Below are 26,145 nucleotides of genomic sequence, written 5' to 3' on the forward strand. Positions count from 1 at the left end.
GAGATGCAATTTGGATGATGCCAGCCGTTTCGGATAGCCAATCATGGAACTGGAGCTGTAATTGTCGGAGTTCGAGAATGAAGGCGCATCCGGTCGGGCAATCGTGCCAGGTATCGCCATTACGGGTCGTAGCCAAATACGGTATCAATAATCGATTGTCAGACTCGTTATATTATCGTTATAAAACCGTCGTTATAGCATCATGAATATCGAATTTAATGCCGGTGATGAATCGCCAAGAGCGTCGTTAACGCAAATTGCCAGAAAATCCTTTTTGGTGTTTTCCGGCTAGTTTGCGACATATCAAATATGCATCGCTCTAAAAGGATTTGCAAAAGAGACTCCTTCGGACACTTTTGCAACGATTCAACTCATTACAACATTACAACAATCCTCTTACCGATTTATGATTTGTCCGGCATTTTTCGTAAAAGGATTGTGACCCGAAAAAACAATATATCATTATCGATTTCAGCTTTTCCCCTTGCAATTTGTAAACATTAAGCTCTTGTATCTTTTATTTTTTAATTAAAACATTTCGAAATATGAATAAATGCGTTTCGGCGAATATTCAGTTATCACGCATTACTTTTTCGATTAAATACAGGGCATCTCGGCTCGGTTTGCAACCAATTAACCAGATTACATTGCGCCATCGACAGCCCGGTGAAAATCGGGTCGCTTATGGGAATGCGCGAAGATCGAGTTTATATCGACCGTGTTCTACCGGACGATAAATAAACGTGAATGGATGTTATCACGCACGCGTGTGTGCGCGTATCTATTATATTATACATATATACATGGGCATGCATGCGTGCGTACGTGCGCACCGCGCGCGATTATTCTTGCTGGCATTCGTGTGCATGGGGAATTGCACATAAATATTCTCATGAGTGCAATAGAATCGACCTCGATCTACGGGAGTACACGCGATCGTACGTGCTGTCGCGTCCAACTGCGGCGAGCGTTTAATGAGTGATACTAGCGCTCGGTGAGGGGGTTAATTTTAATTTCGATCTGTAACAGTCGTGTGCACGTCTCCCGTGCTATAAACGGGGTCATGCGGCTTATCGGGCGCAATTTAATCGCGCGCCTGATGTTCTGCCCCCCCCCCCCCTCCCCGTGCAGATCCATCCGAGTATAACTTTTATTGTTTTTGAAACGGATACGTCGCTCACGCACACGTACGCGTATTTACGCGTTGCCAATTAAATGAAAAAGAAGGTTTCATTGTTTATCCGCCCCCGCTGAGCCTTCATTTACAGAAAGCACTTCATTTATCGCAGAAAATATCGTCATCTCGTTTGCGGCACATCGAGAATTCGTTATTTATCTGCAGCGAGTATATGTAATATGCAGTAGACTCCTGTGTCGCTGTGTCGGAGATACGTTCGCGTATAATATGAATCCGCGTAATACGAACCGCATACATGTTATATTATACATTATATTATACACATATTATGCATATAGTACGTATATGGAAGTATTCATAAATTTGGACTTTTATATATAAAGGAGTCTGCAACTCTCTTATGCTACTTGAAGATCATTAGTTGTGTTTCGCATGTAGCTAACGCGAAAGCGTGTTGTACGAGAACACGCTATACGTGTATGCACGCTACATGTGTATACTACTATATCGCGAGATTGAACGTAACGACGCTTGTGACAAAAGGACAGCACAAATCGCGGTCCTTTACGAGCGGTGATGATTATCGCGACAGGGGGTCGCGATTGTCAACCGCGATTCAAATCCCCATCGCGCACTTGCCGGTCGCAGCTGGTAAACGGGTGTGAAAAGTATATCGCGCGCCGACGATAAATGAATTTTATTGGGAATAAAACGTCGCGACGGTAAACTATAAACTTCCGTTGTCTGTCCCGTGAATAATACCATAGGGGAGAAGGGAAGGGGTGTATGCGACCGGTGTCGATCGATGGTGCACCCGCGATGTACCTGTGCGCCGCCGACCGCGCGGGCGTTAAAATTAAATTACGCTCGCTTCGCGAGACACCGCCAAGAAGTATGGGTTAGCTTTTTTTAAATGGCGCAGAAAATCAATGCCGGGCTTTTTCTCTTTCTCTCAATCTCCCTCTATTTTTCTCTTTTCCTCTCTCTGTATCCCTATCTCTACTTCTCCGTGGTTACGAGTATCGTTGGCGTTAGCGCGGCGATCGATGCAAATCGAATCTTCGCCGGGCGTTATCGAACAACACAGTCAGCGATTCCGACCGGTCATTAATTCTTCCGAGAACAGGATTTTTCGGCGGATCTAGATGAAAACCATTGAGAGAGAAACAGAGAGAGAGGAGATGGAGAGAGAGAGAGTTGGGAGAAGGGATCTATCGCGATTCATCTATCAGATTTCCCAGGGAAGCGGCGCAAAAAAGGTTTTCGTGCGGAGATTGCAAAGTATCCGCGATATAAGCGCGTGCGATTTGAATTCATGTAGCGGCTGCTGGTTCTCATTTTCAAGCGCGCGCGGTCCACTTTCTTTCAGATTATTTCTACGGTAATTACGGAATTGTATCGCGGGTAGTTTGCTCCGACGAGCCGATTTAATGTACCCAAAGGAACCGTAAGCCGGGCAAGCGAGCGAGTGCCTCGCGTCGACTTCTCGATAGTAAATAGCAAAAATAATTTCACGGCGCGGTGTAATCCATCTACGGCGGCTAAACGAATTCCGATGTCGTGATTCGGTGTGCCGTGTTCCACGGGAATTTACGGGCCGGGCATAAAACACTCCTTGTAAACGGGCGCGTAATCGCGCGCCCCGGTCACTGCAATAATTATTACAGACGACGACGGGCGCCGTTTTGCGGTAAAGCGGGCTTTGCGACTGACATAGCCGCGCGTAACGCCGCGCGTATATTCGCGCGCGGGTGCAGGCGCGACATCGTAGATCATTATTTAGCATAGCTTTCTCGACAGCCAAGGCGGAAAATGGAGTCGGCGAAACACAGCGCGATGGCTGATTCCGACGAAGGACACCGCGCAAAACTGGCGAAATCGCGAGCTACGTGTCTCTCTCATCGTCGTCGTCGCGTATCTCACCGTCTCTCCACCGGCTTGACCCGGGACCGCTTCGCCTCGACAAGGATTTATTATCGTTTTACATCGACGCGCGCCGACGACGTAAAACATGATGAATCGCATTCGCTTCATCGTCCACGTGACGCGGGACGCGGCACGTTTTCTAATACGTTTTAATTAATTGTTGCTCGATTAATTTATCATTACGCCGCACTCGCGCGTCAACTGACGCGGAGTTTAATGCCCGGTAGCTTTATTATTTTTGGGAGATCGAGAACGGCGGGAGAGAGCAGGATCCTAGTTATATTTAAGATGTTATGAGAGCACGGGGGGAATTTCCTGCGCAAACGTTTACTTTGCCGCCTAATTACGGGGCTATGCGAGATCGGGGCTAAATTGAAACCGCGCACACATAAAGACACTATGAGTATAACGAGCAAGTTATAGCTATAGACACAGAATGAAAATCCATTTTAAAATATTTAACTGAAATTCTTCAGGATTAACAACAATGAAGGGAAAACCAGACTTGTAAAGTGCGAGAGTTCAAAACAATTGGATAAATTGGATGATCCTATTGAGCAACGAATCGTTGCAGCACTTAATTTAGTTGAAATTTAAGAAATCGACTCACGCGTTCGCGCTCGTGACTCACCTGCCGCTATGAGTAAGCAATCTACGATTACGTGTTCGCGGCTATTGTTCCTGGCAACGATCGCGTGTTTCTTGAGCTGTTTTACACGAAGTGACAAAGTGGTGATCGACGAGATTGAACCGTTTTTCGTGCCAAGCACACGTAAACCGCGATCAAGCGGTCTCAAATAGTCATTTGGAATCATTAATCAGAGAAACGATGATTTATGATTTTTAATAATTAATTTTAATAATTTTTATTAATTTTAATGATTTCCCGTATAGATATCGATTTGTAACACGTTCAATATTTGCAACATCTCCGTTGCAACGGCCAGGCAAAAGCAAAACACATATTCTCTCGGTCGATGATAGGTTTCGCACAATATATCCATTAAGTAATTACCTTCCGCTTCCTCTAATTACAACGGTACCATCCGTTTTCTATAAAATTATAGAAACCTAATTAACTACATGCACTTATAACGCTTCGAGAAACCCCATCCGCGAACCTGCTATGTTGTAAAAAGTTTAATTTAGCTCATACATTGTACACGCTTGTATCACATGATATACGCGATGCATCCTGTATCCCCTTGTTGCATTATCCGTCTGCCGACGCTATGATAAAAATGATATCAGCAGAGACGGATCAAGGAGCGTATTTTACTACACGTGCATGTGTGTGCACGTGATCTAAAAGCTATTGCTTGGATCACATAACCATGGCAAACCGCATGCACGGATACCAGCGTGCGAACAACGCGACGTCCCAGCGTTTATTAATATTTACCCGCGTGTCATGGAGACTGTCGATTCGGTGATGCATCACACGCGTGCAAACGCTCTTTCTCTCTCTCTTATTTAATACTTTAATCGCGCGAGGCGCGTGAATGTAGCCGGCAAAAGGATTTTGTGGGTGCAAAAACCTGCGCGCTCGTGTGCGTATGTGTCCGTGTTGGCGTTAAGCGGATCACAATGTTGTGCCGATGGGAAAAAAATTTTTTAATTGAAAATCCCTGTTGCACGATCCCGCTCCGCTGATTAATTAATGAGATTTTCAGGCCCGGCTCGGCTCGATCGACGAGACGACGGTAACGAATTAAAGAGTTTAGTATCGTAGGCGGCCGATAACGCGACATGATTAATTAACTGGCGCAACGCGCGCGCGGATGTACATTTCAACGCTTTCTTTTGTGTCCCGTTGGTACTACCAGCTTTGGTTCTCCTTCTCTCTCTTTTCCCCATCCGTCCATTAATTCGCAGTACTTTTTACGATCACTCTTCTAACGCGATTGCGGCATTAAAAAGTCAGACGCACGACGCGGTCCGCCAGTCGACGAAACGCGTGAGCGTCGCCGACGTCGCGACGCCCGTCGTCGCCAAAGATTGCGCAACAATAACGTGACACTGATATCGCACGGCGGTTACTGCGTGATGACAAGATTTATGTAGAATACGCAAACGGAAATTGCTGCATTTACCAGGAATACGGCTAAAGGTCGATTAAATTGATAAGAGCCGCTGTTTCCTCATCATTTTTCATTTCCCGCTTTTTAAATCGCACACGTAAAAGCAATGAATCCAATACTGAGTTCCACGAACGAAGTTGTATATTCTTGCAGGGAGAGATAATCCCGGCAATGGATCTCCGCTTTAAAATTTCTCATCGTTCAAAGTGAAATCGCGACCACATAACATGAGATTTTATCGCGACGTTTTCGGAGTAAACGTAAAAAATGTCGAAGTCGACGATATACGATTACTCAGTTTTGCGGCGCGGCAGCGTTTCTGCGAAATATGAGAGCCCCAGCGTGCGTAGTAATAATTCATACCCTCCTCCGGCATTTTTGCTCTTGCCTCTACCTCCGTCTACTTTTGCGTAATATCATGCTACCGTACGCCGTGCTCCAACCAAGATTTTCTATTCTACGTGTTCATCCATCATCGTCCACGCTACCGGGCTGTCTCGATACGACCTCCATTGCGGTCGTGACTTAACAGTCATACCGCCCAGTGATGCTTGAAATAATTTCCCGTGCACAATGCTTCCAAAAACGCGGTCGTGAGTTCTTTAAAATAGTGCGTGTAAGTGGATCTGCCTGGTTAATTAAGTCGGGACACTGAATTCATTCGTGCGTTTCATTAGAAGTATCGAAACAATAGTATTTTCTTATAAATGATTATAAACAATTTTAGGAATAATATTATTCATAATATTATTATTCAGACATCCTTAAATTTGATGCTCTTAATTGGGGGGTTCAGTTTGATCTCGCGTACTTGTTAAACATTTAATTTCTATCAGACATGCACGACTGATGCGATTTATGCTTAATGATGACGATGCGCCAATACAATAGATGCTTTTGACCGAAAGGGGGAAGAGCTTTTCTGTTGGAAAGCTCATATTCCACATTCAGCTCATATAATGAGATGATAGAAAGTAGAGATATATACGGAAGAGATTCTCGAGTCAGGTGATCGCGTAATTTTATTCCCGAGCGGAGTATTAACGGCTTAAAATGGAAAAACGGATCTGTTTACCGAATACGCAGCGAATTCCGGTAGTTCGTGTGTCTCGCTTTTGTTTTTCCTTCTTTATTAAGAATGAAAAGAGTAATCTGATATTTAGGATGAATAAAACTGCAAGTAGAAATGGCTCTTCGCAATCTTCTATGCACACTTAACTTGAACAAAGTGGAATAATCTGAATACTTTCGACTCTCGCGAAGGAGTATTCAGATTATACATTTATATAATAGATCCTGGCTTTGCAATTTCAACGGTGCGATTGTTAGTGTCACAATAACATGATAAGAGCGAAATTCTTAGCTTTACACAATGTGTAGTCATGTTTGAGAGAGCAAAGAAATACTTAATTATTTTAATATGTATATAAAAATGTTAATACATAAACATTCTACTATATATATACATATATTGCACATATCAGAATTAAAATGAATAAGAAATGCTTTAGGAAAAGATTTGTAGGGAAAAAGATTACTTAGAGTATGTATATAGCATAACGAACATTTTTATGCTACTCATAATCAAGCGTCGACTCTATCTTCGTATGTATGTACGTAATGCGAATTATGTTGATCGGAATTTATCATGACTCAGACATAATCGCGCTTAGAAAATGCAGTCGGGAGCGTACAATGGTAGTCGTGACGGCTTCTGCAGCTTACACTCGTTATCCCAGTTCGTGCGAAAGGGTGCATACGAAATTAATTTCTTGCGTCTGTGTACGCCAACCGGCATCGATCGATAGCCGGGCCAGGAACAACGGCAAAGTACGCCGAAACGACGCGTATGCTCCCGATAAATTATGAAGGATCCGCCGTGAAACGACGCCGAACGACCGTATTCCGCGGCTGGAATGGACGATGGAAATACGACTTCGTTTGTCGGAGAAACAATGCGCACGTTCCGCGCCGATATACAGTGCTAGGAAGTGCTTTTTTAAATGCCGAAACAACGACGTTGCTTTGATTGCGCGGACAAATTGACGCAAACTTTAAAAACTAGGGCCGTTAACCTGGTAAATGCAGCATGGTGAGAAAGAAAGAGAAAGAGAGAATAGAAACTATAAGTATTAATCTGAATTCCAACTTAATTATCAATCTTAAAAAAACCAGAAAATTAGTCAGAAAAGTGTTCAAAAAAAGCACGAAATGTAGTAAAATATAAAATCCATCGTTGATAAATATTTTATTTACTTTTGTTCATTGCCGATACCAGATTAAAGCTGCGTAAATTTTATGAAAATACACGAAAATGTGTGTTAGAGTTATATCAACGTAATTCGTTTTGTCAGAGGATGAATCGCGGCTTAGGACGCGTTGTTATCGTTTTTCTCAGGTGGAGGGATGAACGTGAGGGATGCGCGCCTCTGTGAGGGATGCGCACGAAATTACTACCACGACATCTCACCCCTGGAGACGTAAAAAAAATGATTATGAATATTTCAATAAACCGTATCTCCCCAAGGAGGATTATGGTACGACATGACAATTTTACATCATCTATCGTAGATCCCTGATATCACGAGAGGTGCTTGAAATTTTATGTTAACGGTGTGGTTTGGAATAATTCACTGAACCTGATTTTAAACAGATATATATATTAAAATTTTTTATCTTCAGTCGTGCTATGCATTATTTTCGAGTTTTATCGAATTATACAGAATTTGAAGGAATTTTAATTATGCAATTATGAAAAATACAGTAAAATATGAAGAATTGTTTCCTGTCTTATTTTAATTATTAATATTATTTAATGTTTGTAAGTAAACATGTCTAAAATATACGATTAATGTTTAGATTTACTTTGTGAACGCTTATATAATATCTTAAATAGTTAAATAAATCTCTTTGAAATCTTGATGACAAATAGTAAAGATGAGAAGAAAGATGTAAAAATTTTCATTTCATAAAAACACATAGTAATATATTTTTATAAACGTAGCACAAAAGATAAAATTCGCGCGAAAAAAAGAATGTCTCATAACTCGTGTGGTTGAATCGACTTTAGTATCTATCGGATAACGATACTCTATTTGCCTGTTTTTTTCATCATACGATATATTTAATTTTTTCATATGTAAAAGATGGAAAAATGTAAGCCACATGTTTTGCTTTTGTTGATAAAAGGTTTATTTCGATTTAACTGCCAATATAATTGTAATTTTCTTATACTAACTATTATAAGATAAAAGAAATTTTGAATAAAAAATATTGACATCTTGCCTGTTTAACATCTTGCCTGTTTAACATCTTGCTTGTTTAACACAAAATGCAACTCTCGTGGAGACAATTGTGTTAAAGTAGAACGCCAAACGTACTTTACTCGAGGTGGCTTAAATCTTGCTCCAAAGAAGAGTGGCGACGATAGTACGAAACAGTACGAAACGTGCAAACAACGATTATACATTTTGTGTAAGTAGCGGAGCGGTGCAATTGTCAACAAGTTGTGAAACTTATTACAAGAAGGCGTGCTTATTGTTACAATTTTGCGAGATAGGAAAATCTGCCAGAATTCCAATCCGTCTACTTTGGTACGCTTGGGAGATTTTAATATAATGACGAGAGAATCAAGAGAGGAAAGATAAGTAGGATATAATAGAATAGAAGCGCTTCCAAATTTTACTGACTCATTACGGAATGTCACTCGGAAGCAGACTGACACTTCGTAATAAGACCGAATGACATTTCCTTCCTCTCCTTCCCTTCCTCCTTTTCGTAAAAATCCTCTCAAAATATTGGATGAGAAAGACCATGATATCACCGTTGGATTTTCCGGTGCGCACCATTCTCCAAGCCAAAAACCGTGTACAGCAGCTCTGTCTCTGATGGAATTCATTTCGAGTGTCATCCAGTGATGTCCGTTAAATTTCTTTGTCGGTGGCGCGCACGGGCGGAAGAAAATGAAATGTCTTCGTCCGATGTCCCGACGCGATTTAGAACACGGGTAATCCTCTCCGTCGACTCGTCTTTTTCGCAAGTTCTCCGATCATTTAACACAGCGGTGTGCAGGATTGCACGGCCGGCGTCGCCATTCACGCCGGCGGCGACGAGGGGCCCCGCAAGTTTCGTTACAGAGGGTCGAGATGGTTTTGGGTTCGTGCGATCGTGGCTGGGTTTCCAATTTGCGAAATTGCCCGTGAGATCGTGCGTTTATGAGCCGAGATAAACGACCGGGCGAGCATCCGATACGTTGGCACCGACCGTCCGCCCCTCGTGCCGCTTCGGATCGGCACCTTTTCTCACCCCACCTGCCCCACGCCTCGATCCATAAACCGCCCTGTTTCTGAGGTGGTTGCGTCTCGTGCCGAGGTGGCTACCCCGTCAATGGTCCGCACAAACGTGTCATATCCAACGTGAACGGCACTCCTATCGATCTACTCACAAACGCTGGCGCGGCCGACAGAAGCCTTTAGCAACGTCACGCCCATGTGTCCACGCTAATTCCGCGTTTCACGCGAGGGCGGCTGTTAAGCACGCTCGCGCGATATATCGAAAAACTCGGCGGACCAATTGCACCCGGGAGATTTCGCCGCCCGTCCGTACATATGTACGTACTATGGACAAAAGACCTGGGTTTCTGAAACACATAAGTACGCCCGAAATCTCGGCGAGACGATCGCGGAAGGCGAAAGGGTCGCTAACCGCCTGGATGGTCCCTAGAAACGTCATATTCGTAGCAGGAGTTATCGATCGGCCCTCTTGCACGCGCACGACACACCTACGAGGGTGCGCGTCACTTCCGCCCTTCGAGAAGCGGACTTATAGTTCGTTAAATTGTTTAAATCTCTTTGCGAAACGATATGCGGACGGTTACCGGAAATAAATGATTCTCGCGGAAGCTAATTGGGTTCCGATAAATTAGCGATATCCAGGCGCCAGGCGAGACGAACGCTCGGATTTCAATTGAATCAACGTTCCTTCCTACTGGAATCGCGTTACACGAAACGCATCACGTAAAGTAATATCGTGAAACCTGCTTGACAGCAACACTGCCGTTGTAATCGATTTGACGCGCGTTTAAAAAAGGTAAAAAAAAAGAAGGATAAATGGCTGTACACTATCGATTGAGCTGGAAATGATACGTTAACGAGACGCTCGTAAAAATCTCGTTCTTTCGAGGAATTGGAATCGTGAAAAATGCGCAGTCGAGCAACACAGAACGAAAGCGTCCGATAAACAATTTGGCAAATTGGCTCGTACTGGATTTATCGAAGCGACGTTGACGCTAATAGCACGGCCAGTTTGTAATTTGGTAATGGAACGGCCCGATAACGAGTCCGTGAGCAGGTTTCGAAAACTAACCAAGTCGAGTTACCCTGTCGACCATAAAGTAAAACCGCGGATGAAGGACGTGATTTCAATTCCACGGTGTCGCCGTGTATTTTTAATACCGTCGGCATGGGCTAATGTGACGTTAACGTACATTCCATTAATGCTGCATGTACGAATAACGGACTCCGCGACTGCGAGGGAGAGCGCGCTCGTTATCACGCTCGCGAAATGTTGCGCGCCGGCCGAAATGAGAAATATTTTCAGTTTTTCATGTTCATCAAACTTTATAAATTCATTTGTTGCATGTTACGACGACGGACGTTGTCGGCGACTTGAACGATGCCCGATTTACATTACGAATACGCGCATTCGCATAGGATCGATCGTGCCTCATAAACATGCGACGCCAGGTACGGATCACCTTTGCTTAAACGTCATTTTCAGCGATCGCCGGTACAAAAGTTCTAATTGAGTCTCCGTTCCGGACTCTCTAACTTCTATTCTCAAGTTTCCGCCCGTCCCTCGAAGGGATTGGAAATTTTACGGGGGCGGCGGGGTAAAAATGTGCGGCGGCAAGCGCCGATGGCTCTTTGTTGTCTCGCATGTCCAGTTGAGGAGGGACGAAACGAATTTGAACCCCAAACTTTCTTGGCTTCCATTAGCCACCCCTGTTGACGTATCTATGGTCTCCCTTTACGCGTTCCCTTCATCCACTCCTTGTGTCTTAAAAACCAAACGACACTAACATAATTATTGGATCGCGAAAACATATGCGTTTAGCACGCGATTTTTGTGATTTCCTGTGAAAATTTTAGAAATTTTTCGCTTTATGTTGCAGCGATTGACAGCAATTGATTTGAAACGAATGGTTTAATAAAATAATTAATTAATAAAACAATTATCTATAATTTAATAAAGATTTATTAGCAGAGTTATTAATTTAGCACATTCATGTAACACAACTTGTACACAGGTTAACGACGAATATAAATTTTTATTATTAAACAAAAATATTTATCGCTAGCTTGATACATTATAAATGGACAACCAAGCGTTTAACACGGACTCTTGCATTGCGCATTCAGATTTGTTCTTTATGAAGTATAGCGAGAAATTATGTCCGCTGCTGAGTTGTTGTGACTAGAATTAAAAACAGTATGCCCGAGATCTGAGAAACATTGCGACGAAGCCAAGTTTATCCTCACGTCGAAGAAAGAATCAAGAAAGTAGCGCTAACTTTTCCTTTATGCGGCTTCCTTCTCATTCACCATGACGATAATTGGTTCGTCAATTAAAACTTTTTACCGCCGAGGGACGGGGATGAATGGCATTTACTTTCAGTTTCTATAAAAATATTCTCAATGGGTTATGCATTTGTGAATATCTTAGAGCGAGCTATTTGAGCTTCGTGAAAATTACATTATCTTCGTACTTACACTTTTTACGAGTGCAATCTATTTCCCATACATTTCCACAAGAATGTCTTAAATTTTTCTTTAAGACTGATATCTCGACTTTCAAAATTTTCATATGTGTGTGTACTACTACCTATACATACATACCGAAAACACACTGATGCTTTTCCCTTCATCGAACACACGACACGTAGAGGTATTTTTTCCACGTCTCACGCCAATATCCGCAAACGTACGAACGACGTTTGTGTGGATCTACACGGACGAGCACATCTCGGAGCACGGGCATCCATCATTCAGGCTGCGGGTTATAAGAAAGGCTTTTGTATGTACCTGCGGTGAGCCCATTCTCATCATGATCAACGTATCACCTTTCGATCGTTATTAATGTCGAGCTTGTCAGGCATGTCAAAGTCTTCCTTTCGTCATTCATCAGCCAGCACGTTCCACATTTGACGAACGTGTCTATTTTGTGTGTCACAGAGAATTCAGAGGAGTGCCTTTTTTGACGTGCCGAATTCATTTCATATTTACGAACTGTCGATCACGATTTAATCGATAAAATTGATTAAGAGTGGAATTTAACTTTCGCAATAAAAATACGTCGAATTGAACGCAATGTCAGTGGCAGTTCTAGAAAGAGAGTCCGAAATTTATAAAATGTATTTCTCGCATACAACTGGTCGGAAGAGCGTTAATGTATGCATTTCGACAAACATACATATGATATGTCGAAAAAGTGATTAACGTGTAGAATGGATATTTCGCACGAGTGTATTTATTTAACTCGTTTTCTCCCTTTGGCAGTAATATTAGGATAAAATATTAAAATCGGTAGGAAGCACGAAATACTTTACGGAAAAATAGGTGGATTAATTTTCCTGACAACTGGAAATCTTTCGAAAGACGAGAACTTACTACGTAAAATCTTTATATCGATATTACACAGTTACTGGCTTGCACGTACACATGTACAAATACAAGCGAAAAGTTAATATTGAGATACCGTAAAGTCGTGCAATATTAAATGCAAGAAACCCCGATATGCGACCGGCCAGCTTCGCGCAAAAAGGCAGAAGTCGTAAACGTGCGAACGAGCACGACGAACGCTTCCGTAATACACTTTTGTAAGGTGCGGCGAAGTGTAAAAAATGAGGGTGGCATATAGTGGCACGTTATAAAAATGCGCTAATATCGCGAGTTATAAACGTCCGCCCGTTACAAGCAATGTCGACTGTAAGCTAACGTTTAATGTTTGCAGCAACTTTCTACTTATTGAGATTACTTTACGCTGGAAGCGTAAAGTAAGTAGAAGCTAGCCATCTCGATTATATTAATTTTGATAGTGATGCGCGTAGTCGCCACTTAATACTTCTTCAAACTTTATGGCGTTCGCTGATAACGAGCTACCATTACAAGATACTGCAGCCAACAAGCGGTCAGCCAAGTAACTATTAATTTAAGGGAAGGAGAATTCCGTTCAATCTAGTGGGAGAATAATGATGTAACTCTAGGAAACGTGACGACAGGAATTTGAAATAAACATTTTGGTTCGGTTTAACGAATCGTATAACAGATATCGTTAGAAGAAGAAGCGGTTACGGCCGAACATTACTTGTGTATCGCGCGAACTCGACTCAGGCGCAACACGGTAACCGCATCTGCTCGTCTCGGGGTAGGTGCCCCTAAAACCCCACGGCCTCGCAAATTACCAGACGCGGCGCGTCTCGCAGGAACCCCGACGGGCTTATTAAATCTAATCAGCCCAATTTTGTGCGCGTCTTATCCCCTCGCGAGACGTCGTCGGCGCGGCGCCGGTTCCGTCTGTACGATCTCCGCCGATGTCTTTGCTATAATAACGCGTCGTGATTACACTTACGGCGCATTAAAGTCAACCGGTGTGTCGCGAGGGGAGCCCTTTACTTTTCCCCTCGTCTGAGATTGAAAGCGGCACTTAAGTTCTCTCTATTGATTAACGGTGGAATTAACGAAGATTTAAGTGCTGACAACACGCCCCCTCTTGGTGAGATAATAGCATTTGAATTAGCAAAATTCGACCGTATCTGTGAATCCCGTATCTAAGTATGCATTGGAGATTGAGACCGCGACTTGAAGACTGGGATTTGACCAATCAAAGCAGGTAAGTGTTTGATCAAATCACAGTCTCAGTGTCCAATCTGCAGACTGCAGTGAGTTTTAAGATCGCTCATTGATCTGTAATGATCAATTAGAATAATTACAATCATAATTACACTGATTATTAACATGTCAACGTAATTCATTCGGAGATATTTCTATTTTCGTTTTATCAAAAATACGAATAAAAATTCTCATACTGGATGACACACACGAGTTTCTCTCGAAATTCTTCTCTCAAAACTGTTGCGAATGCATAAACGCATTCGGTCGTTGTGAATGTGCCAGTCAATGACGATTCCGGCGACCGAATCGCGATGATCCGGAGCGAGCGCAAATCGGGCAGCACCGCGCGGACGATTAAAATCCCACGTGGCATCGTAAAACATTCGCATCCGCCGATAAAAGTCAGCGGATACAACGGTATGTCTGCGACGGATGGAATGAAGCGATCTGCGAGATTTACGGGCACTAAATATCTTGGAGGGGGAAAGGGAGAGGAAGAGGATACCTCGCAGAACCGGCGCAGAAAACTTTCGCATTATCTCACGCGAAAAGTTTTACGTACTCCACCGGCATGAATTGCAATCCATTAGGGATCGCGTGTTGCGCAATATCGGCACGATGTAATCTCCAAGGAGAAAGCGCGAGGCGATTTCGCGAGCATGCTCGGAGCGCGTCCGCGCGAGAGAGGCTCGTCCGCGGATCTCTTACCCGCGTGGCTGTTTCGCGAGATGCTTATTGTTAGATCGATCGTCTCCGTTGAAGGGAGCCCGTGCGATTTGCATCGAGTCGCCGCGTCACGCGCGACCCGCATTATTCCGACATACATGCACGTGTGACATGTTTCATTTACATGACATGTCACGCCGGCGACACATCGGCTGCTGCGAAATTACGCGCACCCCCGCGTACAACAACCGCACGGCGTATCATAAATCCTTTATGACTTCCAAATGCCATTCGCGGAATTCATTATTCGCCGCATCCGTCCCACATTTACCCCATCATCTCCTCCCTTCTCCTCCTACCCGCCACTCTTTCATCTATGCGTTTTGCGATTGAATTATTTAAGAACACGCATCGCCATTAATTCGTTCGACGCGATCCGCATTATTGGTTTCGTTCATGTCCGTCGTTTTGACCGTGATCGATCGGTCAAACAATTACATTCCGCTCCGCCTCCCTCGCGTATCAAACCGAAAACGAGACGGGAAACGTGACGAGCGACAAGCGAGAGACCGCGTTAGCGCGCCGAGAGTGCGCGATATTATTTTTTTACGATTTATCGGCGAGAAACGTCCGAATCTAATTTGCGGAAATTTAAAACTTCCAGAGATGTCAGCCCCGTGAACTATCGAAGTCCGCCAACGGCGGACGTCCAATGATTCTTCCTGACACCGCGATAGATTCTCCCTGCGTTTCTTTGACGGAGATCCAAATTTCACCGAAGCGGACAGTGATTTACATCGGCGGAATCGCTCGAACGCATCTCGCAGCGGGGCAAAATGGTTCGCCCATGCGCGCGCGTGTTCCGCCGAGAACGTATCCGAAACGTAAACGTTGCATGGACGGAATCTCGTGCCACGCCGACTGTATATTATGCAGATACCTGGCCAGGAATTATTGCCTGATACCGCGCGGGCAAGACTGGCACGTTGTATATTATTCCATGCGCAGTCTGTTTGATGGTAAATGATGGCCCTGCGAGTTGTGGCGTCGCGCGCTTTCGAGCGTTGCGACAATCTGTGCGCGCTTCACCGATGCGAGATACGCGTTCGTACCTTTCCTCATCTGACAGACTCGTTGCTGAGCGATTTGGCTTCGGTCCGTCCGGAATTCCGGAGTCTGGAGCCGAATTAAAATTGTAGATTAAAAGCGACGTCTTAGACATTTAAATGAACAAAGACCGTCGTTTTGTTGCGGGCTGAATATTCAGCCGGCGAGAAACTTGCAACTGTCCCCTTTCATCTGCGGGTCGCGGAGAGTGACATTCCAGTTTCGAGCTATTGAATTCATCCTGCACATTGATTCCTGAAGGCGTGAGCCCTCCTCGCTCGTCGTCGTCGTCGTCGTTGCATTGTCATCACGTGCGTTAGCAGGCGTTTTCGCAAGCATAAATCTTTCATGAGCGCGCGCGTGTATTTGCGAGTTGCGTGCGGAGAGGCCCCCTCGAGATGTATCCCCGTCGATTTCGCGAAAACGGGAGGAAGCGCATTTGTCGCCAGCGCGTATAAAAATTCGTAAATCCTCGGATTCGCCGAGTACTGATATCGATCGATGCCCGCGGTTGGAAATCGTCTACCTGCACGTTGCTACGCGTTACATCGACCTCTCTCGCGTTTCTTGCGTCCCGTCGAGAACGACGACTTACTGAGGAATATCGCGAACGTAAAAATTCATGGCGCGCGTATGCGAAAGAACAGGATAAAGCGATCACGCGCCTAATGAATGGTAAGTTATTGCACAGAAATGGACGAGATTCGTTCGCCGGAGGTTAATTAACGCCGTTCCGCGCGCGGCGTAGTGAAAAGTTCGCGGATTTTTATCTTCCCTTTTTTTCACGCTTGAACGCACCGAGAATTCCCTACGTAATCATCATTTATGTCGGCAGAAGTAGAAAAAGCTGGACGGCGGGCTGTGAAATAATTCAGCTCGGCGCCGTTTACCCGGCCCGGTTCTTCGCTTGACACGGCCAGTTCTCGAGGCTTACTACGTAGCGGAATTGCAAGGCGTGGGCACTGTACGACGGTTAAAGAGGCGGTTAAAAGACGGCGCATACGTGCTGCAGTGCGCGAATCACGTAATAAACATGTAAAAACCATGAACGCCGTATTCACCGAGATCCACAATTCCGTATTCGCACGCAGAGTACAATACGTGATTTTCATCGCGTATTGAAATCATTATTTGCCAAATTTGCATTTTGATTTATCTTTACATACGGCGATTCGTCATAACTGAAGCTTCGCTTTTGATTGAGAAGAACGAGAATGAGAAGAGCTCATCGTGAGCGCAGCTTTAAACCACCTATAGTCAGTTCGCTGTATCGTAGATACCGTTCGCGCAAATCCAGCGACAACTAAATTACATTAACCCGTGGCAACCAGATTCCCTGTTGAATTGTCCCATTCGAGCGCTAATTCACATATCTTCTACGTAAAAGCCATATTGTCGGACAATCCTCGGTCCCATTTTATCACTCTTGTTCATTTTCACGTGGTTGACATTTTCGAGACAATCTACGTGTTCCACAGATTTGTTCCACAAATTTGATAATAGAAAGGCTATCATGAGATTAATAATAATAAATGTTCTCCTCTATGGCTAAAAGAAAACTTACTAATTTCTCCTAAAAGATTCATTTTGCATAGAATTTTCAACTCTTTCCGTTACATTTAATCCAATTTTTTCAAATTACAAATTCTATTCAAATAGAGAATCTTTATCTTCTATAAGTGACATTTTTCTTTAATCGGGGAGTGTAAAATAAGTTTATTTTATCTTCAATTACAATATCATTAAAACATGTTATATGTTTTAATATAATATCATTATAAATACTCGAAAGTATCGCGTGTAACGAAAATTTGATAACTAGCTTTAAACTTCCTGCACGATGGTAGCTATAACGCTCCTAATCTCAAATCAGTAACAGGTATTCAGCGATAGCGTAATTAATCGTACAAGCTTCCAAAGTTTATTGGAACATTTAATTGGTCTGTACCAAATTACGCAACTTGTCAGGAGGCATTGCGGATTGAGTTACATACGAAATAAAATGGTCCAGCCACGTACACGGAAAGCAACTTTTAAACACGTCCAACAGAACGTTGCTATGTTTTAATTAATCCAGAAGTACGTGAAATGGAGTTTTGCGAGACGCAAAATACGTGTTCCTTGAATTAGCACACTGCGTAATTATTTACTTATTTGACGTAATTTCACGTATTCGCGGCCAAGGAAAAGTTTGCGAATCTCGACAAAAGCGTGACGTGGAGTAATTTCCCCTTTTTCGTATTTCCTAAAAAGCCCCGCTCTCTAAAATAAACTAACGCGCATCTTGTTTGAACGCTGCTGATCTCATCAGAATTTTCGTGTATTCGACTCGACGTGATACAGCAGTCGAAATATAGCGATCGCGAGGCAAAACCTTATATCAACCCCGCTATCATTTGAACGATATTTCCTGCATTTGCAGAATTTCGGGCCGTATATGTACCTATATACATATATAGGTATATATATAAATTTTTTTTCAACCGGAGCTTTTACCCCGACCGCTTTCGGACGTACCAGGCGTCGTGTTATCGGCTGTTCGTGCAACGCCGCTAAACTTTAATTGACGTGGACGTGTCGAGTATTAAACCGCGCGGGCGTCAATCACAAAGGACGCGGTGCCCCGTTGCAGCATCACCGACACGAAGTGGCGGGCAATAAGCGGTTATGTAGTTGGCCGTAGCATTGCAAGAGTGTCTCCGACCTCGTGTTCGCTTCCCCTGGTCGCATTGGTATTCACAAAGTGGCCAGTACAAGCCTTGATGCGTTTACAGCCATTCAAGTTTGATGTCTTGCGCTATAATAATTCACGCGAGAGCTTCGCGCGTGCCGCAGCGCGATCCCGCGCCTGTTGCGATTAATAATTACGCGTGATATGCATAATCGAGTAGTCTTCGACATTAGAAATGCTGGTCGCGCCAGCGATACGATTTTCTAAACGACGTCAAATCTTGGAAGCTTGAATAACAAATTATGTAATTGCATAAAGCTCGTATTTCAGATAATCACTTGGATTATGCGCTGGACACCGAGACTGTGAAAACTGGAATTTGATCAATCAAGAGTGTAATGTAGCAAGCAACGTTTTGATTGATCAAATCCTAATCTCCAACTTGCAATCTCAATTTCCAATGCATAGTCTGATACAGGCTTAAGTGGCGTTGATTGGATCTCGATTATTCGCGCTGTAACGAGAGAACTTCGCAGTGTAAGACCGAATGAGTTCTCTCGAGAACTTAGTCGCTTGATGAATTGGACATTGTTCAGTTGTCGCGCGTATGCTCGCGAGAATGTAAATGCATTCAAAACGATTCTCACGCGCACGATGCTTGACGAAAAAAATTGCTTTAATAATAATTTAATAATAATTAAATTAATTATTATTAATTTAATAAATATCTTGGACCATTTCAGATAATATTTATTAAAACCGAAATCAAAAATATAATAATTAATTCAATTTTATCAATATTATCAAATCTTAATATTACTTTTTAATTTTGCGCATTTTGATACGAACCGTTTAAAAATTAAACAATGCATATTCTTCCTTTAATATTTGGCTTCATATTTGATTTCATACATAATATGCGGTAAAATTAATCAGGCAAATGGTAATGATCTATCAGCCATGTTATTATATTGCCGTAATGTTTAATGGCAACGATATATGTAACTGAATGATATTTGCAGTAGTTGAATTTGTGCTGAGCGATACGAAATTCATTGTATTACTTTGAAATGTCAGCATGTCAACAGCCTTCAGCAACGGGTTCGTACTTTGCTGTGTATTAACTCTGGAATACTCAGAAGTAGAATCAAGTCTGATTCTCTGCGGAGTTCATATATCCACGGAATCTCACAAACGAAGTGTTTCTTGGTTTCAGTTTGTTGGTTTCAATTTTGTTCGCAGTCTTCAACGTAATTGGTTTACAATTTAGTATCATGTAATCTAGAACAAATGTAATTGAGGATAGCGTCTCTCGATGGCAATACGATGGAATCGATTTACTTTGGTCAGACCGATCTCCACGTAGTTGTAACTTCATTCAAATTTAAGCGTAAAAGATGGCAGTCGATTGGCGCATAGAATCGTATCAATCTCTTTTGCTATTAACCCGCAAAGCTCCATTACTCGGTGACCCGAATTTCTAGAACAGTGCGATTGCGATTCAACATGCACCGGGAAGTGATTAACTAACGCGACTGTCGTTACCACGATATCGCCAACCCGATCGACCTGGCGATATTTGCAATTTATTTCCAGTCAGATCTCGACGGCGTTTAATTGGACGATCTGCTGTAATCCGCGAATACTCAAGGAGCGAGCTATCAAAGTTGGAACTGTCTAACGCTGTGCTAGCTAGATTGGCGAGAGACCTTTGACATTCCTCCGAGCAGAGCCGGCTCATTACAGGTCCTGTATCGAGAAGCAACCTACCGTGTCACAGGTTCCATTACAGAAACAGTTTAGATCACGCAGCTGCTGTGACATTCGCGAAGTAGTCTTCAAGCAAGAATTGATTCATTGGCGAGCTTTGCGGAACTGTTGAGCGTTATTGAACCACGAACCACGATTTCACGTAATAAACGCAATGTCCGGTTTGCCACGTGTCTCAGAATAGTAATTATGGTTAGCAACCGACTATACATCGGTTTTGCGAAGCGACACGTATCAGGACATAAACGAAGAAAATTACTTTGTTACGATCCGCCGAGGATCGTGATTTTCGAGTTCCTTCACCGCGGAAAGTTTGTTAATTGCAAACTCACGCGAATCATTCGAGTTTCGGCAGTTGACGCTCTCGAGCTTGAGTAACGCTTAATATAAATGGAAAACCGGCAAAGTTTACTCTCGATGCGCCATTGCGATGCATAATTCATAATGATGCTGAACGGCCGCCGTCGACATTTCTTCTCGCGCAAACTTATGGTAAACTTATAGTTTACGGAAAGCTTAATGGAATACAATTTTTGATAGGTTTATAAAATGTGAAATTAATTAACAATTAATTAACAATATTTAATCAATCTTCAGTATTGGTTTTGATATCATATAGTTACATCTTTAAATTAAAACTATGGCAATAATATCATTTTTAATTGCCTAAAAGTAAAAAATATTTGCTTCTTATCATATAAAAAATATTATATATATTTTATACATTTAAAATTTTTTTTTAAAAAGACATTCACATCTTTTAATTCGTAAGGAAAGCATTGCAGTGGTGCATTCTGAAATACATGTGCGCAAGCATATTTAAGCTATTGTTTCGAGCGACTATTGATTAGCAATAGCTCCCGCGAGGGAGAAAGGCAGTTAAATTGTCTCTAGAGTTCTCATTTGTTTATGAAAAATCAATTTCACGAATCGATTTTATGTTTCGCGTTAATACCACCATAGACATAGTAAGATGTAAACATTTACACATAATTAAATATTTAAATATATATATAAATGTTACAATTACAAACATGTTACAATTACGTTACATGTTACAATTACGAAGAATGAGAATACAAATTTTTAATACTCTACAGAAATATTTTGTTCAATACGGATAGACGGATATACACGTGAAAATGTCATTAAATCCGTATAGTTGCTATCGCATACTAATTGCGGATCAGCTCTCTGATGTGAAAACAAAATAGTAATAATCAACACTGGTATGATTAGCGACCGTAATGAACGGTTGGGCTTAACATTGGTCGAGCTAACAAACGAAGTGCATAACGAGAAGTTATCAATTCAATTCGATCAATGAGACAGGTTATTAGCGGAATTGGAACTATCTTGCTCGCGATATGATATTTTTCGACGTGCCGGAGTAATCAGCTATTCCGTCGTGACAAATTAAATTGTACAATTAATAATGAATAATAAATCTCAATGCGAACGGCCGATGGTGTTAAATTAACGCTTGTAAACCGATTTAATTATTTACGGCGTGTCGCAGTTATATCCTCATAAATCGTCGAATAAAATGAAATCGCGTATCGCGCATACATTTCCACCGTATCACCTTAAAAGAGACGCGACACTCAGACTGCTGCTTGCAATGTTGCACGTAATTTACCATCATTACAGTGCTAGTCTAAGAGCGTAAAATATGCCTGCGAATTATCGTGGAGAATTAAGATGAGAAGAGAAAATTAAGGCAGCGCCTACGGCCAACTGGTACTCTTGTTAATTGGTAAATGCGTTACCAGGAATATATGGAACAAACCGAAATTCGTTATGACTATTGTATTCGGTTCACGAACAGGCAGAGGTATTTTATAGAAATCAAGCAGAAAAAGGTAATTAAGCAAGCTCTCTACAATATATATAGAGTCAAAGTTACAAAGAAATTACTATACTGTGCATGTGAATCAAAATTTTGATATCATTTAGTAACCGTTTGGCTATAATTCCGAAATTATGACATAACATATACTATTTCAATAAAAGTAAAATACAAAGTATCTTACAGAGACGAGAGTACTCACCGTTAAATTTTATCCAATCGCGCAGTATCGATGTTGGCGCGGAGCTTTTATGCGTGTTCTCGTAAATTAATATTAATCACGTACTCGTTATGTATACATTTGCACTGAATTCTGCTAATATTTTATCAATTAGTACATGTCCAGTATGATCCATTACGCGCTTTTGATGATCCTTCCGTTTCTCTCGAAGTTTACCACAAGCTCTCGTAATACTTCCAATCATGAATAGCACGGTTTCACTCAGTTTCCAATCTCGCGTAATTATATTTGGAGCAATCGCGCCACGTGGAGTATTAATGTCTGTTTTAAAATACCGAATTTAATCCCTTCATTAATAATATCCAATAAAATTCTTTATTGTTATTTAATATATCCGTTTTTCGTTTTACACAGGATGTTTCCTTCATAAAATTGGGGTTTACGTTGAATACTTGATGCGAGATTTTCCGAGATTATGGGAAGATTATTTGTACATTCTTAAATTAAATCGTATTTGTCGTGTTATTCCTTTGTCGTGTGTAATTAAATATCGATTTGCGGACTAATATTAGTTGAGTTAGGGAGAGCGATAGATATATTTAATTGTCTCACCTCGTTTGTTCCTAACGTTACTAAGATCGGAATACTGATAGTGGAACGCGAACAGGCGACGAACTTTCGTCCATACTAAGTTTCCACGTTTATAATTGCCGTAAGAGCTTCCGATCATTATTATTATCCCCACGGAATCGAGTCCTGAATGCAATTTGGCCGGTAACTCCCGCTGAAACTTCAATGTATAAGACAGCGCGGCGCTGAAGGGAAGAGCAGTGAGTCGACAAAATCCCGGCGGCTGGTATCAAAAGAACAATAGAGGTATTATTTCACAGACGGAATGTTTCATTTCCTAATATAGGAAATTTTTATGATTCTTCGTTATTAATTTTAAAATTTAAAAAAACTACTGCTTATATTAAAAGAAATTTTAACTAATTTATTTTCGGGCATGAAACGACGAAAAAATAAGACCCAGAGAGGCACACTACCTAGAAAATAATCGGAAAAAGTTCCACAGAAGAAAAAGTCGTATTTCAGACTTAATCGATAATTGTTGCCAAACTTTTCAATCATTATTATCGCACATAACAAATCGAGTTTCTAACGCAATTTAAACGGGAAGTTGTGCAAGAAGTTGGCGAATGGAAAACGAAGGGGACGGAAGAGGGTTGCTTAAAGGTTCGCCGATGCGACGAGGAGAAAAAAGTGAAGTGTGGGTTAAGAAGGGATGCGTATCTCAAATTTACTTCGAACATCCCGCCGCTGTTTTCCGATAATGGCGAACGCGCGAACGGACGCCACCAGACCGGCGTTTCTTTGGCAAGCCACGACCGGGCACGAGTCTCGGAAATTATGTTTGCATAATTTTCAATCTCGCGACAATAGGAGCCTCCGGCATATCGACGAGGACCCGCGTAACCACGTACCATCGAGAGTTGCATCGACGCGCACGATTATTGCGAATAATCGATGATCGATCGCTCCTTCGCAGATCTATAACAACAGAATCTCGCGAGGATGATCAAAATGCAACTAAGCTCATTTCGAAATAACCACGGACTTGATCCGCTTTTGCGATTCTCACTCACGTCTAACACATCTTCTCGTCATGAGAACGACGACCGATCGCGCGACCATTCGCTCGTCATCATGAGTTATTCCGGATTGAAGCGGAGCTTTATGTGATGAACGGAAACTCTTTCCTTAGAATTGTTAGTCACGCACAGAGGGTAGTTCTCGCTCGCTCGCGACAACACGACGGAAGAAGTCGGCCAGCCGTCTCGCCACTCGCACTGCGCGCCCTCGATTCACCGCCCTTCAAGCACGGACCCGAGGAGCGAAGGGCATCGCGTCGCGGATTGCACTGACACTCGCAGATTCTCCGTTTCCCGCAGAAGCTTCCAACATGACCCCTCTCCCCACGCCGTTGCGAGCTCTTACCCTCTTCCAACCCCCGCGAGCCGTGGCTTTTAGCGCAAGCGCTTGTGCTTTTCCGCGGGCTGCGTCCTACCCTAATTCACGTCGGTGTAAGTACGGTCCTGTCCAGCCCGCATGGGACATCGAAAATTTCTTCATCGCGTGATGCGTCTTGGAGCTCCATGATAAATTATTAACAGCGTGAATTTTTGATCTTTTTATGTACACTTTCTTGAAGCGGCTGTATCATTAAATTATTCCATAGGCGTGTTACAAAGATATCCTGCTATTACCACCATGAAAGTATAATGATCAGAATAATCAGAATACACTTACACTGAAACGAAAGGATAATTCTAATACCTTTTAATAATATCGATACTCGATATCTCTCATTGATATTTGCTGCAAATATTTATTGCGTTAAAAGTCTCTCTAGATTAATACTTTTTAACAATAATTCCTTTCCAAACCTCATCAGAACAATTTAATACGTTCCCTATCACGTGTACATTTTCGGTACACACCGAAACTCATTTTCAGGCCAAGTGATATTTTTATTATTAATAGATAAAGTGCAAGAAAATAATTGTTAATATCACTATTAATTACATGCTCTATGATGATGTTTGATGAGTTGCAAGTTTCACTATTTACTCCACTAAATAAAAAATAAATTTCCAGCTCACACAAAGCGAAAAAATAGATCATTTAAAATAGATCATTGTAGAAATCTGAATTTTATCGTTGAGTATCCGCAGAATATGAATTTATCTCGACATTCTATAACAAATAAGTCGTCGTGTTATCCTTGTTTGCGTGTCCTAATAATTCATATGCCTCCTATTCTGTAATAAATATGTTATTTGTCACATATTCTAAATATACGTTAAATCCAGAAGGATATATAACTGACAAAAGATCGAGAAGACAGAGAGAAACACACGTCCATCGAGCGAAGACGATTCGAGAGATCGCTCTCGCTCTAAACTCGATTTATTTCCGACTTATCCTGTGTGATCCATATTTTTATACGTTATATATATATATATATATATATATATATATATATATTAAACTGTTGCGAATTTTATTAAACCAAGCCATTTAATTTCTGCCTTCGCGTTAAAAAAGCTATTATTACAAATTGTGACGGTATTACATTATATTTATCAAACTCTATAACTTGTACCGGTTTTGGTACACATGGCCTGAAAATGACAACTACTCAAAAGTGGTTTGACAGGAACATGTTAATCTGTGTTTCTAATAGTAAATGCTGAATGCTAAATGACAATTTGTAATCTTGAATATCTCATATATAAGGATTGTATTACAGGATTCAATAAGAATTTCTTCCATCCATCATGTTGAGGAAGAAGAAGAAACGGAATATATTGGTTCGTTTTATATAATACAATATACCTAGTATTTCACCTATTTCTATTTAATATGTGAAAACGTAAACTTTCAAAACTCTTATTTAGTATTTGCTAGTTTTTATGCAGAATATGACGGCTTTTTGAATTATATACACAATAATTAATCAAATCAGAGGCGCACATCGAACTGTAATTGATAATATCGCCAAAGTAAATTAACGCGAACGATTGCGGGTCGTCCGTTTATTCGGCACAATTTTGCAGCCGCTGAATGCGCATTGACCGTTGAAATATTTATGAGAATTTACAACTCGCTAATACGCGACGAAAATAGCGGGATAATATTGACTCTTCTATAATTCTTAATTCATCACCAGATATCAATTGTGGCATTGTGCTTGTTTCGAATAATTCTCTGTTTACAAGAATAAACATTCAACACGTCACAGAATTTTTATTACATACACATACACTTTATTTTGCTTTTACGTCACGCCATAATATCGTTT

General features: G+C 41.8%; 1 protein-coding gene across 6 annotated transcripts in view; it reads right to left on the reverse strand.

Moving 5' to 3' along the window:
* The window catches only part of LOC105286970, a 242,273-nt gene extending 218,041 nt beyond the window's left edge, over positions 1-24,232 (reverse strand). For 2 of the 6 annotated variants that reach the window (XM_011352311.3, XM_011352312.3), the window contains exon 1: positions 23,927-24,232. The gene's annotated coding sequence lies outside the window, so the exon portion shown is untranslated. Of the gene's footprint in view, positions 1-22,301 lie in introns of all 6 variants that reach the window. The other 4 variants (XM_011352309.3, XM_011352310.3, XM_020034205.2 and 1 more) reach the window with 3 other exon arrangements.
* Between the last annotated feature and the right edge of the window lie 1,913 nt (positions 24,233-26,145).

This window comes from Ooceraea biroi, chromosome 4 (genome assembly GCF_003672135.1).
Source record: "Ooceraea biroi isolate clonal line C1 chromosome 4, Obir_v5.4, whole genome shotgun sequence".
Classification (NCBI taxonomy): domain Eukaryota; kingdom Metazoa; phylum Arthropoda; class Insecta; order Hymenoptera; family Formicidae; genus Ooceraea; species Ooceraea biroi.